Genomic DNA, 12,946 nt, shown 5'->3' with positions numbered 1-12,946 from the left:
TGTTTCTCGCTGCTCCTTAAATCCCCACTCTCACTAGGAACCTGGATCTCCTTCCTGCTCCTAGGAGTCTCCGCCCTGGGAAGACAGGGAGTCAGGGGGCGGGCGGCAGGCCAGCAAGATCAGCTAGAAACAGTTCTTTCTTTTCACCAATGACAGGCCCACACCCTGGGCACATAAATCCTTTTTTTATTTTTATTATTATTATAGCCCACGGTCTGGCATGGGCCATAAACAGATTTAAGAGGCTACAGCATATAGGATGTAATATACTTGGCATCATTAAATAGTGGCATAGCAAACCCACTTGGAGAAGTCCAGGCCCCTCCCTCACAACCACCGAGCTTCCCCGTGTCCTTTCCCTCCCTTCTGATCCTACAAACCCGCCTGGCCGAGGTCTGCGGGGCAGCCCTTGCTGAGGGGAAGGGCAGAAGGGGTGGAACAGAGGCAAGAAGGCGGGGGGTTGTCTGCAGCCCCGATGGAGAGGGCAATGGGCAAATGACCAATTAGGGACACTTGGGGAGGTGGGACAGAGCTTTCTAGATAAGCAGGGCCTTTATCAGCCTATAAAAATACCACTTTCACTTATCTGCTGGCTCCTCCAGGCTCCTGGGAACAGATGGAAGGGTGGACAGAAGAAGGCTGAGGACAAGGGAGGGATGATCTGGGGTGGAAGATATTTGGGGCAGGGTGAGAGAAAGGCGCAGGGCTTCACGGCGCAGAAAATAAAAAATGTGCTGTAAGGTTTCTTTCCCTCCAAGCTTACTACCATTCAGACATCTATTCTTATTTTATTTTGTGGAGCAGAGAGGATACTAGAGTCCTGTATACTTCATTGATTTCTTATATATGTTTTGTTTATGTCTCCATCGATGGCTCTGAGTCCATCTGTTATAACACCTTCATTGATTTTATTCAACAAATATTTATCTAGCACTATGTGGAAGGGATAGGATCTGTGTTGTATAAGGCAGCCATGATCTCTCTCCTCAGCAGCTTAGAGTCTGAGGTAGAGACAGATAATAATCAAGCACATAACAAAAATGATGGGAGGCAGTAGCCATGGGAAAAGCTGGGGGCTGAAGGAATGGCATGTGTAAAGGCCCTGAGGTAGGAGCAAAGGTTGGTGCAGATGAGCAACAGAGAGGGTGGATGGAATGAGGAGGCAGAAAGAGAACAGGAGATGAGGTGAGAGGGGTGGGCAAGGCCAGCTCATGCAAGACCATAAACCTATGGGAAGAGTTGGCATTTTATCCTAAGACTTTCGAGATCCCTTTATAGGTCTGTGAGCACCCGATGCCTCTTTTTTGCTTAGGAGCAGGTAGCCCAGGCATCCTCGGTGGCTGTACCAGACCAGTGGAAAGGTGGTAATGGTGGGGGTTCAGGGAGATGGAGAGTGTTCAGCAATCTTGCAGCTGGTCTGTGCCGGGCACAGAAGATGGGATCCCAGTCACTGCTTTGGGGAACTTGGGCAATTCCCTTCCCTACCTCTGCATCTCTAGACCTCAGTTTCCCCATTTGTAAAATTAAAGAGCTGGAGTAACTATTGCTAAGGGCCTGTTAGGGTCCTACCTTCTGGGATGGGTCTGTGGTCAAAGCCCTAGGGCCTCTGTTGTGAGGTTGAGATTCCTAGGAGAGGTGGGCTGCACATTGAGGGTGTATCTGGAGGTGGGCTTCTCCCTCGCCTGCTACAAAATCCCACATGGTCTCCCTCCTCCTGAATTGGTGACTCCCAGTTGGGGTGGGGCTGTTGAACCAAGCAGTTACCTCTAGAGGAACCTCATCATGACTTGGTGAATAGTCCCTGACAGTGTCCACCTAACTACTTCTGCAGGCTGGGAAGGGCCAGGCCACTCAGGGCACCCATGTGTGAGACCGCAGGAAAGGAGATATGAGGGGCTGAGGCTCAGGGGATGCATAGAGGGCCATGGATGCAAGGACTGAGTGTGAATTATGAATGAATGGATATGAACAACCATGCTTGGGAGCATATGTGCACATGCCCTAGCACATGGGCTAGTGTGTGCAACTCAGGGTGAAGGACTATAATTGTGCATGTGTCTTTCTGCATGACCCATGGGCAAGTGTGGTTGCTTGTGATTGTGTGTGTGACTGAGTTAATGTCCACATCTGTGCAGGTGTGAACCTGCAGGTGGATTGTGTGTCTGTGTGTGTCTGACTCGGTGTGTGTATGTGGGTGTGTGTCTGTGGACAGTGAGTATGAGAGTACATGTATGTGATGGAACAGCTGTGTAGTGTGGATATTTGCTTGTGTGAGGTTGTATGCCTGAGTGGGAGAGTGGGTGTGTGCATTTGTGTGTGTGATGGAGTCAGTGAGGCTGGGTATGAGGTGTGATAAGTGTGGCTAGTGCTGTGTGGAAGCAAATCGCTGTATGTGGGAGATGACTGTGTCTGGCATGATTGTGGTTGTGGGATTGTGTGTGTGTGTGACAAAATTCCCACACCTGTACAAGCGGTAGGTGGCTGTGCATGGCTGTGTGTTCTTTAAGTGACTTCCAAGTGGCTTGGTCTGGGGCATCTTGTTGCTGGACCCCTTGGGGACAGAGAGTGGGGATGGCAGCATCAGTGAGGGCTAAGGAAAGTCAGCTTCCTCCCAGTGCCATGGAGCAGAAGTGCCAGAGGTCAGAACAGGGCTGCTTTGGGCGAGGAGCTGGTGGGGGCACAGGCTCAGTAGCTCCCAGCCCAGTGCAGGGCCCTGGCCCGGCTCCAGGATTTGCTGCAAGCTGCTCTGCCATCCCTTCAGCCTGTCATGGGGGTGTCTCCTGGGCTGCAGGGAGCAGAGCCACCAGGGAGTGAGCCACCAGGCCCCTGGACTTGGGGACAAGGTCAGAGGTGTCTGAGGATGAGCCCCTTGGAGGCAGGCAGGCTCCACACCCGACCCCTTCGACTAACTTCCAAGAAGTAAACATGCTTAGGATTTAGAGTCAACTTCTCTGTCCTTCTGGGACGGGGGAAAGGTCTGGAGGCACTTAAGGAGAGCACTGCTCAACTGGTGGAAGGCCCTGGGCCAGTGGGTGGGGCGAGCTTGTGTACTAACTACCTCGCATCAAACCTGCCTGCAGAGGAGGTACCTGCGCTCTGCCCACCGTCAAGGTGTACAGCAGGGCGCATTTCTTGCACCTGTCATTTCCAACCTGCCAGGGCTGTCGGGGCCTCCCGTGAGCACTAGGGGGTGCGGGTGGGGGTTTATTTACCACACTGTCCCCTCCACGCCCAGGCACCTTCTCCCAGTTCCCAGGAAGTGACTGTGGAATTTATCTCTAAATATAGACTCTAGTGGTGTAGGCACCTATGAAGAGCCCCTCTGGCCTCCTGTGGTCAGTCCCTTTGGCTTCCTTGCTGAACTGCAGACCTACTACTACTGCCTTCGAGAAGGCCCTGACCTGCAGGTCTCCACTTGGAGCTGTTGGTACAAACACTAATCATAAAAGTGGCTAATAAAAATGGAGGAAGTTGAACACTGGCTTCTAAGCTCAGGACACCATTTGACCCATGGTGATGTTGGGTGGTGGCTGCTCTACAGGCTATACACACACATCCACAACGACAAACATCCACCCAAGCTCACCCCACACACATTCTGGGCCTGCCCACCATGGACTCTAAAGTGTTTTCACATAAAGAGGTCACAGAAAAAAATACATATATATTTTTAAATGCCCTTTCTCAAGAAAGAACACACCACACACACACACACACACACACACACACACACACACACACACACACACACACACACACACACACACACACACACACACACACACACACACACCAGCAGAGACACCTCAAATGACAAACTGTTGTCCATAGAGACTCAAAGAAAAGGTCATACTCAACCACACAGAATGAGACATGCAGCCCACTCTCCTGGTGGGTAGCAGAATGTGGAGCCTTGTTACAGGATGGTGACCGGGCAGGGGACTGGGAAATGCAGCAAATTTAGGTGCTCCAATTCAGGTGTTCTGGGGCCAGACATCTACGCCGTATCCTGGGCTCTCAGGATACATCAGGAATGCATGAATCGGGCCCTAGGGGGAAGCTGTAGTTGGTGAGGAACTGGCCTGTGAGGTCAGGGAGAAGCCCCCACACAACTGAGTGGGTATCTGTGTGCCAGCATCGTGGGGAGGGGCTGGGAGGCACCCCCGACTTCCAGCCTTGGGGCAGCCTCCCAGGGAGCATGTTTTGCTGGGGGCAGTAAGAATCAGGCAGGCTGTGAGGCTTATAGGTCTCCAGGAAGACAACAGAAGGGAGGAAGTTGGAGAGAAGGGACCCCATGTGTCCCCCTTTGGGGTGCTCCTCCCAGGGTTGGGGCCTCAGAATGCCCACCTTCTAAGGAAGTCCCTCCCTTCCTAACATGGACTTGTGGCAGCCACTGTACCAGTATCAGTGTGTGCAGGGCCAAACAGACCACAGGGAAAGATGTCTGGAAGCGGGGAGGAGAGGCGCTATGGCTGGGGAGGCCACAGGACCGGTGCCATTTGTGGGCCTCTGGGTCCCAGGTCTGGAAATCCTAAGAGGTCTGGGTCCTTCCTGAGACCCACCACTGTGATCTTGAAGAAGCAGGACTCCAGAGACCCCCAGACGCCATTCAGTTGTCCAGAGTGGTACAAAGGCAGAAACGCTGTACAGGCCTGGCACCCTCTCCTCACCTTGAGATCCCAGGGGCTGGGAGAGGCCGCCAGAACCCAAGGGCCCCACAGCCATGTGGGGTGGCAGCATCCACACCAACATGGGGCATGCTGGGCAGGCTGAGCCCACAGCTGCCAGCACACTTCCGAGCACAGCTTCGGGTCCCCTGGGGAAGTGGGTATGGTTCCTTTCAAGCTCTACCTGAAGGTGCCAAGCCTAGGGAACGGCAAGGAGTGGGTGCATTTCCAGCAGAGACTGCATGACAAGATCAAGCCTTCACCCTCTCTGGGCTTAATTGTTTGTTTAAAAATATAGAGCCAGGTACATCTCCTCTCCCCACTGTATCCCACTCGACCTACTTCACTCCCTCCAGGGGACAGTGTGTACTGGCTTGAGGATGTGATAAATAAGGGCTGGGACAGGACTGGGGACACTGAACTTTGGGAACAGGACAGGACTGGGGACACTGAGCTTTGGAGAAGAAAAGTCTGTGTCCCTGTGTCCTCCCTCCCATCCTGCTAAGTTCTCCAGAGTCAGGGGCTCTATGCCCACAAGCCCTCTTAAGTGTCCTTAGTGGAGTGGGGAGAGGGGACAGAAACAGAGATCCAAGCCTTTACCCCTCCACTCATGGAGCAATTGCCTTCCATTTCCGATGGAATGGACTTTCAGATGCATAAAAACTGCCCTTTGCACTCACCCAATCCATCAGACCTCTCCCCCTCTCCCCACTCCCCTTCCTGTCCCTGGCTTGGTGGAGACACCGGTCTTGGTCTCGTGTAAAAGAGGGGCTCCCAACTTCTGGAGTCAGACTACTTGGGTTCAAATCTCACGGGAGTGTGACTGGCCAGAGCCCCAAAGCCACTTTCTCACAGAGCTACTTAGAGCTAAATGAGCAAATGCAACGATGTTACAACAGCTCCTGGCCTGCCTTAAATGTTAGCTATTATTGCTGTTCAAATGCTAACAAAATTTTCAGCCTCTAATAGCTGCATTTCTCTTTATGGCTATGCACTCATGCAAGACTTTTCTAAAAATATTAATGCAAAATCTCTTTCTGGGGAGAAAAGATTGGGTGATGGGGAGAAACCTCCTCAGGCTGCCTGGATACAGACTGGGAAGGAGTGGGTGGGGGTACTACACCAGCCAGGAGCTGTTGGGGACATTAGATGTCCCATCTGTAGAGGAAGAGAAGTTTTCTCTTTCCTGATCGGCCTGGAGATGATGGGGTCCACTGCAGAGTCCAAGCTGGCCAGTGTTCTGCTCCTTTCTTAGATCTTGCTGCCTCTGAAATGGAAACCGAAAAGTCGGCCTGTGTTGGCCCACTGTCCACTCCCAAAAGAAAAAGGGGCATTTCTACCCTGCCAGAAAGAAAGCAACACAACCCCAAAATATTATCTTAATGCTACGTAGCTTACATTCCCCAATCGAAGAAACGTTTTCCTCTAAAAGGAAAATGACTAAGATTTATTCTTTGCCTCAATAAGACCTTGCAGAAACATGAACGCCACAATGCCGATTTTCGCCCATGCTTTTAGGAGAAGGTAGGTATTCCAGGCAGGAGAAAGGTTTTTTTGGACGGATGGGGCGAGCCTCGCGTGCGACGGGGGTAGGTAGTATATGTGAAGGGACTCCGGATCCCAGGTCCCTGGCTGTGTTCGGGGTGCAGGCTTCAGTGAAAGTATTCGGCCTTCGATGAAAGTATTCAGCCTACCGCCGGCGCACCCATCTTCGAGGTCACCTCTTTCAAGCCAAGGTGATTGCTTTTGCACAAGACGGGAACCTACCCCATAGAGATTCTACGAAATCTCATTTTTACTACAGTTAAGAAAAGGGGATAGTTTTTCAAGCCCGGCGGTGTTGAACTCACTGCAGAGGCTCCGGAAAGCCAGGAGCGATGGGCGGAAGCGCCCTGCAGGCCTCTGAGCGCTCCGCAGAGTGCGCGATTGTCCTCTGCGCGCGCCCCATTGTTGAGAGCGTTCCACGGGGCTCTGGGGTTGCTATGGTGACCAGGGAACGAAGGGCCCCGGCGGAAACAATCGCCAGGAACTTTTCCACTGGGAACCTATGTCAGTCGCACCCCGCAAAGAGCCTGTCAGTTTGACCCCGGAGTTTTCCGTGTGTGACCGTGCCGGGGAGGGAGGCTCCAGGGGTCCCCGCTTCCGGACCCTTCTGCCGGGGCTGTCCCCCGAAGCCAGGCTTGCAGCACCAGGAGGCCAGGGGAGACTCGCTACCGCCCTCGCGGCCCCGGGCTGAAAGGCAAGAAAAATTAGAGGTCTCGACCAAGCAATCGTTTTGGTGATGGATCCTTCTAGTTTAGGGTTTGGCCACCCTCGTCACCCGCACCCCCACCTGCCTCCCTTCACTTCCTCAAGGTCATTACTAGAGTTTTCACTCGCAGGTCCAAGCGGGGTGGCCACCTCCATCCTCCACCCACCTACATGCCCTGATCCCGCGGAAGGGCCTGCAGCCTCCTCGCTGAAAGACAGGAGCAAGGGATGTGGGGCTTAGCCCTGCAGACTGAGATGGTTATTCCAGCGTCAATAAAACAGAGTTTAGGTTCTCTTGTCCCAGGTAGGCCCAAATCTGAAAGCCTGCTCAGACCTTAGGAATTCCCTAAAACACTGGCCTGGCTCATTTTGGCCACAGGGGGAATGTTACCTGAATCATCGGATTGATTGGGAGATACCAAGCTGAGCGTTCTCAAAGGAGGTAATTATTCTACAATTGCTAACATCTTTGTTTTCTTTGCCACAGTGAGTTCTGACTCTGCAGTGTAGACACAGAGGAACCATGCCCCTTCCCTCTTAAATAAAGCACTTTATGAAATGTGAGATAGAATTCTCCCCTGTGGGGATGCCTTGCTCTGTGAGGCCGGGGCTGGCTGGAAAAAGGCCCACGGGCAGCCAGAACTGGGTTGCAGTTTTTGAATCTGTCCCTTTGAGCAAGCTTAACACGTGTGGATTTAATTTCCCTTTCTTTCTCACTTTCTTTTCTTTATCCCCCCTCCCTCCTTGTGAGGGAACAAGAAAAATAGTCTGCTGTGTCGACAGCGCGACACGGTTCCTTTTGCCAAAGAAAATTTGTCTTTCCAGAGCTCTGGAGAGCATGGGCTCCCAAGTTTCCATTGCACCCTCCATTCAAGGGAAGAGGTGTCCAGACAGGCCCCCTGCCTACATCCCAGACCGGAGGTATTAGCCTGAGTCTCTATCTCACCCAGTCAGAGCCCTGGAATTCAGTATATTCCCCACCCCACCCCCATCTTTTGGGACCGTGGGGCATGCTGACCATGCAGACATGGTGACCACACCCGGAAGCCTTTCTACAGGTTGGAGTTCTCAGACTGAAGTTCTCAGTTTGGAGGTGGATCTAGGTTTGCTCAGCTCAGGACCCTCAAGCTTCTCCACTTTGAGACTCCCAAACTGGAGAAGGCAAGAATAGAAGCTTCTTTGCATCCCAAGCCTTCTCTGCTCTTTAGAGCTTGCAAATCTCCAGTTTAACTATCTCAGCTGGGCCTCCACACCGATGTTTCCATTGCCATTTCTCATTTCATTACCCTGACGGGGTTGGGGTGGCGGATCTCATTCTCCAAACTTGGGGGAGTGGGAAAAATATTTCCAAAGCCCAGGAAACACCACCAACATGAGTAAGGACACTCATAACAATAATTCCTGGTGGAAATAAGGGAGGAGAATATTGTATATTAAAAGAACAATAACAATAGTTAGTATTCTTGCCAGACACTTCCGGCCAGAAAGGAGGGAACTAGGAACTGTATAAAACATTGGGAAGGGAGATATCGCAGTCCTGGAAAGAATATAATAAAGGCAGATTTAAGTCGGCAGTGGGGAAGTGACCCCTGAGAAATCAGGGAAGTTCCCACCCTCCCTCTGACCCTCCCTTTTGCAAAATGAGTTGGTCAAAGTTTAGTTTTGACATCATTTCGATTGTTGTTATAATTCTTACTAATTTTCCCAGTCGTATCTGCCCTTCTCCCTTTCGCTTTTAGTAGAGACCTAAGTCAGGCAGGGACCCAGCATTATAGCAACGGCAAAGTGGGTGTATGGTTAAGAGAGTTCTCCTTTGAAAGAAATATGGATTTGGATGCTACTTTCTTAAAAACACAAGAATGAAAAAAGACCAGCAGCGGTCACCGCTTGGTTTTGTTTTATTTTTGACTTTTCATATAGGAACGTCTGCTCTTCTATCTACTGCAGGATTAAAATTAGGGCAGGAATTTTGCAAAAATGAGGAAGATAGACTCTGGGAGAAAACTGAGTTGGCACAGGTGGAGGAAAGCTTCAGTCCTCCCAAAGAAGAGAGGCTGCGTGTTGCAGCCTGTCTTTGCAGTTCACTGCCCAATGTTTGGGGAAAAGAATGGATATTCCCATATCTAGTGGAAGTCTTTAGTTTATTCCATCCATGGGGCGGCCTCGGGAGCGTCTGGGACAGCCGGTCAGGGAAGCTGACCCTGCAGACTGACTCCTTTGTGAACTGGTCTGGGTGGTTGCAGAGCCCCCCAGGGATGCAGAAGGGAGCCAAATGTTAACGAACTTGCCCTGCTCGGGATTTCGCCTTCATTTTTTAAGCCCCGGCCGGCCAGGCCTTCGTTTCCGGCCCATCTCGGCCCAGGGGTCAAATAGGAACTCATCTCCAGACTGCGTTAAGGATTTCGGGTTGCGCTCTTGGCATCTGCGAGTAAACGCTACACCCAACAGGCCTCCGATTAGGGAAAAGATACTTATTAATAACTTGGGAAAGGAAAGCGAACCTCGGGGTAGTCACTGCGGCCTGGCTGAGAGGACAGACGTGGGTTCTGCTTGCTGGAAGCAGCAGAGTCTGCGGCCCGGCGTCCGGCGCTGGAAACCACTGCCCGCTCTCCCCGCGGGCCTGACCTTAGCTCCTGAGGCTGCTCGGTCGACTGTGTTCCTGCCCTTTTCTCTGCCGCTCCAGCCCCAGACGGGCCGGGCCAGGAGCCAGGCCATGATTCGGAAAGCCCTGGGGGCTGGGGGCGGGCGAAACCCGGGATCGATCCTCGAAGCTGCGGGCAAGTCCAGATTCCGAAGTTCGGCTCCCTCGCGGCCAGTTGGCGGGGAACTTACCCGTTCGTCAGGCCAGTTTCGAACTGCGCTGGGCAGGCATAGCTCTTCCCTCCGCGCGGCCGGGGCGGTCTACGCAGTACGCTGCTCTCAACGGAACCTAGCGCATTTCCAGCTGCGCGCAAAAGCTCGCGCGCATCCGCCAAGGTGCTGCTTAGAAGTTATGCCAATTGATGAAACCAAAAAATAAAAATAAAAAATCGTTATTTACCAAACAAAATAGACTTCCTCGTCCCTCTGCAGGCCCAGTTGCTACAATTCTTCTCTGCATAGAAATCACCCCTCTCCACCCCCACTCACCACCCACTGTCACCCCGCCCCCGCGGGGCCACGCTAGGACAAGTTGTATCCTCGGACCTGGCTAAAGGAGCATTCGCAGAATGGACTTTTTCCCTGCAGGAAACATTGCAGACGCCTCTCTTTCTTCCTCCTAACGTCTCTGTCTCATTTCCCCTCCGTGATAACCTGGTAATTAGTTCTTTGCAGGTCTGCAAGCGGGCACTGAGTTACCGTGTCCCGAACAGAACCAGCTAGAGGCGCCTCAATATTCGTTTGCAGAGACCTCCTCCGCGGAAAAAAATAATTTTTAGACAAGAAGACGACTGTCTTGCCTCCTGCAAGAAACCTCATTGATCCCCGGAACAACTTTTCTTTCCAATTGTGGGCTGCGGTGGGCTCCCACCACCTTTCCCTCCCGAAGAAAATCGATCTTGGCTCTATTTGTGTCTGATGTTTGCCACCCCCATTTCCCCCAGAGAGCGTTTGTTTATTTCTTTATTTATTTCCGCGTCCGAGGAGTCTGGGACTTGTGGCCGCTCAGACTCGAGACTGATAGGCGAAGACGAAGAAATTAACCTCCTGCCGCTGCCCCCAGTCGAGCGTGACAGCGCGCGGGCCGGTTGCGTGACTCGTGACGTCTCCAAGTCCTATAGGTGCAGAGGCTGGTGAGATAGTCGGTATCGCCTGGTTGCCTCTTTATTTTATTGGGGTATGCCTGGTAATAAACAGTAATATTTAATTTGTCGAAGACCACAAACCAACTTCGAGCTGGGAGGTACATACTACCCTTGACAGACGCTGAAAGAAGGCTTGGCTTAAAAGGGGTCTCTTTTGGGGTCCTTTCCAAACTCTTCACCTGGACCCCGCCTCCCCCGCGAGCCTCCACTTCTGGTTTCTGTGCTGAAAAGAAGAGGTGGGATTTTTGGAGGTGAGTGTCGCCCTGAAGAGCTATTGGGTGGATGGGGTTCTTAGCACATCTTTTGCCTGGGGTTCCCGAGTTTACCCGCCCCAGCTCAATCCTGCTGCATTCCCCTTCCTGGCGCTGCCACTTTTCACCAACGAAACAAGAATGCGTTCTATTGCATATTGCTTTTCAGTGTCACCTGGCAAGAATAGATTCCAGTTAGAGTTTTCAAAATCCCACTTTCGCTTGGTGGCCAACACAATCTGAGCTCCACAAACTAAGTGAATCTGGCTGCGCAGTTACTTGGGGGAGTCCAGATTTTCCCTCTCAGGAGGGGCCTGCAGGTTATTTATGGGAATTTATTTTATCTGCAAATCTCTGAGAATTTAAAGGGATTGACGAGGTCTTTCTGGATTTCCCCTTCCTTTTTCCAGAGATGTGGAGAGTCAGGCTCATCCTGAAGCCGTGTTTGTTTTCTCTTTGGCTGGGGCTCACCTCCATAGCAAGCCTAAAGCCCTCTGAACTGACATTTTGTAAGGGTGAGGGTGTTTTCACAAATAAATAAACCGCCTTGGCGAAAGGCTGTTTGAAAACAAACCTGGAAGATGGAGTGGGAAGTGTAATGAATGTTGGAGCTAGTTTCCTCTCTGGTTGCTGCACGTTTGGGGTTGGACAATCCACTTCGGAATTTTGCAAGGATGTGTCAGGCCTGCGCTGGGATTTTCATCCAAGCAGCTAAGAAGGTTACGTGGAGGTAGCTGGGATGCCAGGGCATTTCTCCTTACTTCCATCCCTCTTCCCAAACCCTGGCTAGGAGGGCCTGGTCTCTTAATGATAGCCCCAGAAAAGGACAGGGCGAGGGGCTACAGGAGATGAGGGTGGGAAACAGGACAGGAACCCTGACTTTTATTCTAAGCGCCAGTACTTGGTATTCCAAACTGAGTCTGCTCAGGCGAAGACCTATTGAGACTCTGTTTATGCTTCTATTGACCTCTTCAACTCGACCCTCAAAATAATACATTTCAGAGAAAGGGAGGGCAGGGAGAGGAGCCTAGTGGAGATGAAAACTCCAGCCATCCCCCAATGACTGTTTGATTATTTTAATAAAACTGGGTACTGCCTTGTGTACACCTCCAGCCAGGGAGGTCTGGCGGCCCTGGGGGGTGGGAACCAACGGCCATTCCTTGGCACCTTTGATCTCAGCCCCCATCCCAATGCACCTTCACCCCGGAGTCACTGAGAGTCGGGGTGATGAGTGGGGAGGGGAGAGATGTCAGGGCAGCTAGCGGCGGCCGGTTGGGCCAGCAGGGTCATGCAGATCTCTGTCTTGAGGTCAGCGTTGGAGAGAACTTGGGGAGGCTGCAGAGGAGGCGCAGGGCACGTGTGTGCAGCATAGCACCTTCAGACTCCGTTCTCTGCACGCCTGTGTCACCGAGATTACTTCCCGGGCAGAAGTCGCCCTGGTTTGCGATGATTTGTGCAGGATTTTTTTGCAGCCACCGAGCTGCACTCGGAGAAGCAGAGATGGATGGAAGTTGGGAAGTGGGGGGAGAGGAGCGGGTGAGCTCGAGGTCTGGGTTTAAGAGTTGTGTTGTGATTTGAGTGTGTTCGGGAAATCTAATGGAAAAGGTCTTTGGGGGAGGGAATGAGAAGGGAGAGGGAGGGGGAGTGGGAGAGAAGGGAGAGAGAGAGAGGCAGGCAGCGTGCAGTGGGAGCTAGTTGGAGAAGCAATTTCAGTACTTGGTAAGCATCAAGGCAGCCCAACGTCACTGAGCACAGCTGAGTTGGCCTGTATTTGAGAGAGAGAGAGAGAGAGAGAGAGAGAGAGAGAGAGAGAGAGAGAGAGAGAGAGAGAGAGAGAGAGACTGACTCTTACCTCGGATTCCGGAACTTTAACCCTGAAAGTGGCGCTCAGAAAAGACTGCGACCATGCCCACGACGCCCTCTGCTCTCCCAACTTGCCCTCCCTGGGGGTGCAAGGGAGGAGCCGGACGCTGAGATTAGGCTATTGAGGGTG

At 52.2% G+C, this 12,946-nt stretch overlaps 1 protein-coding gene and 1 long non-coding RNA gene across 5 annotated transcripts in view; one reads left to right on the top strand and one right to left on the bottom strand.

The window, feature by feature from the left end:
• Nucleotides 1-270: 270 nt before the first annotated feature.
• On the bottom strand, nucleotides 271-12,943 carry LOC108405398 (uncharacterized). 4 transcript variants are annotated; one of them, XR_001855168.3, is made up of 4 exons: nucleotides 12,806-12,943; nucleotides 10,602-10,740; nucleotides 9,750-9,896; nucleotides 6,092-6,899 (listed from the first exon to the last, which is right to left on the bottom strand). It is a non-coding gene; the product is annotated as an uncharacterized lncRNA (long non-coding RNA). The 4 variants fall into 4 exon arrangements; XR_005054527.2 differs by lacking the exons at nucleotides 10,602-10,740; nucleotides 12,806-12,943 and adding an exon at nucleotides 271-5,934 and having other exon boundaries at nucleotides 6,518-6,899; nucleotides 9,750-10,031; XR_012125484.1 differs by lacking the exon at nucleotides 10,602-10,740 and having other exon boundaries at nucleotides 12,806-12,916.
• Nucleotides 10,736-12,946, top strand: part of TBX5 (T-box transcription factor 5) — an 89,733-nt gene continuing 87,522 nt past the window's right edge. The window contains exon 1 of the mRNA XM_017673560.3: nucleotides 10,736-10,953. The gene's annotated coding sequence lies outside the window, so the exon portion shown is untranslated. The remainder of the gene's footprint in view (nucleotides 10,954-12,946) is intronic.

Source organism: Manis javanica, chromosome 15 (genome assembly GCF_040802235.1).
Source record: "Manis javanica isolate MJ-LG chromosome 15, MJ_LKY, whole genome shotgun sequence".
Taxonomy (NCBI): domain Eukaryota; kingdom Metazoa; phylum Chordata; class Mammalia; order Pholidota; family Manidae; genus Manis; species Manis javanica.
This window is presented reverse-complemented; position numbering and strand designations above follow the sequence as displayed.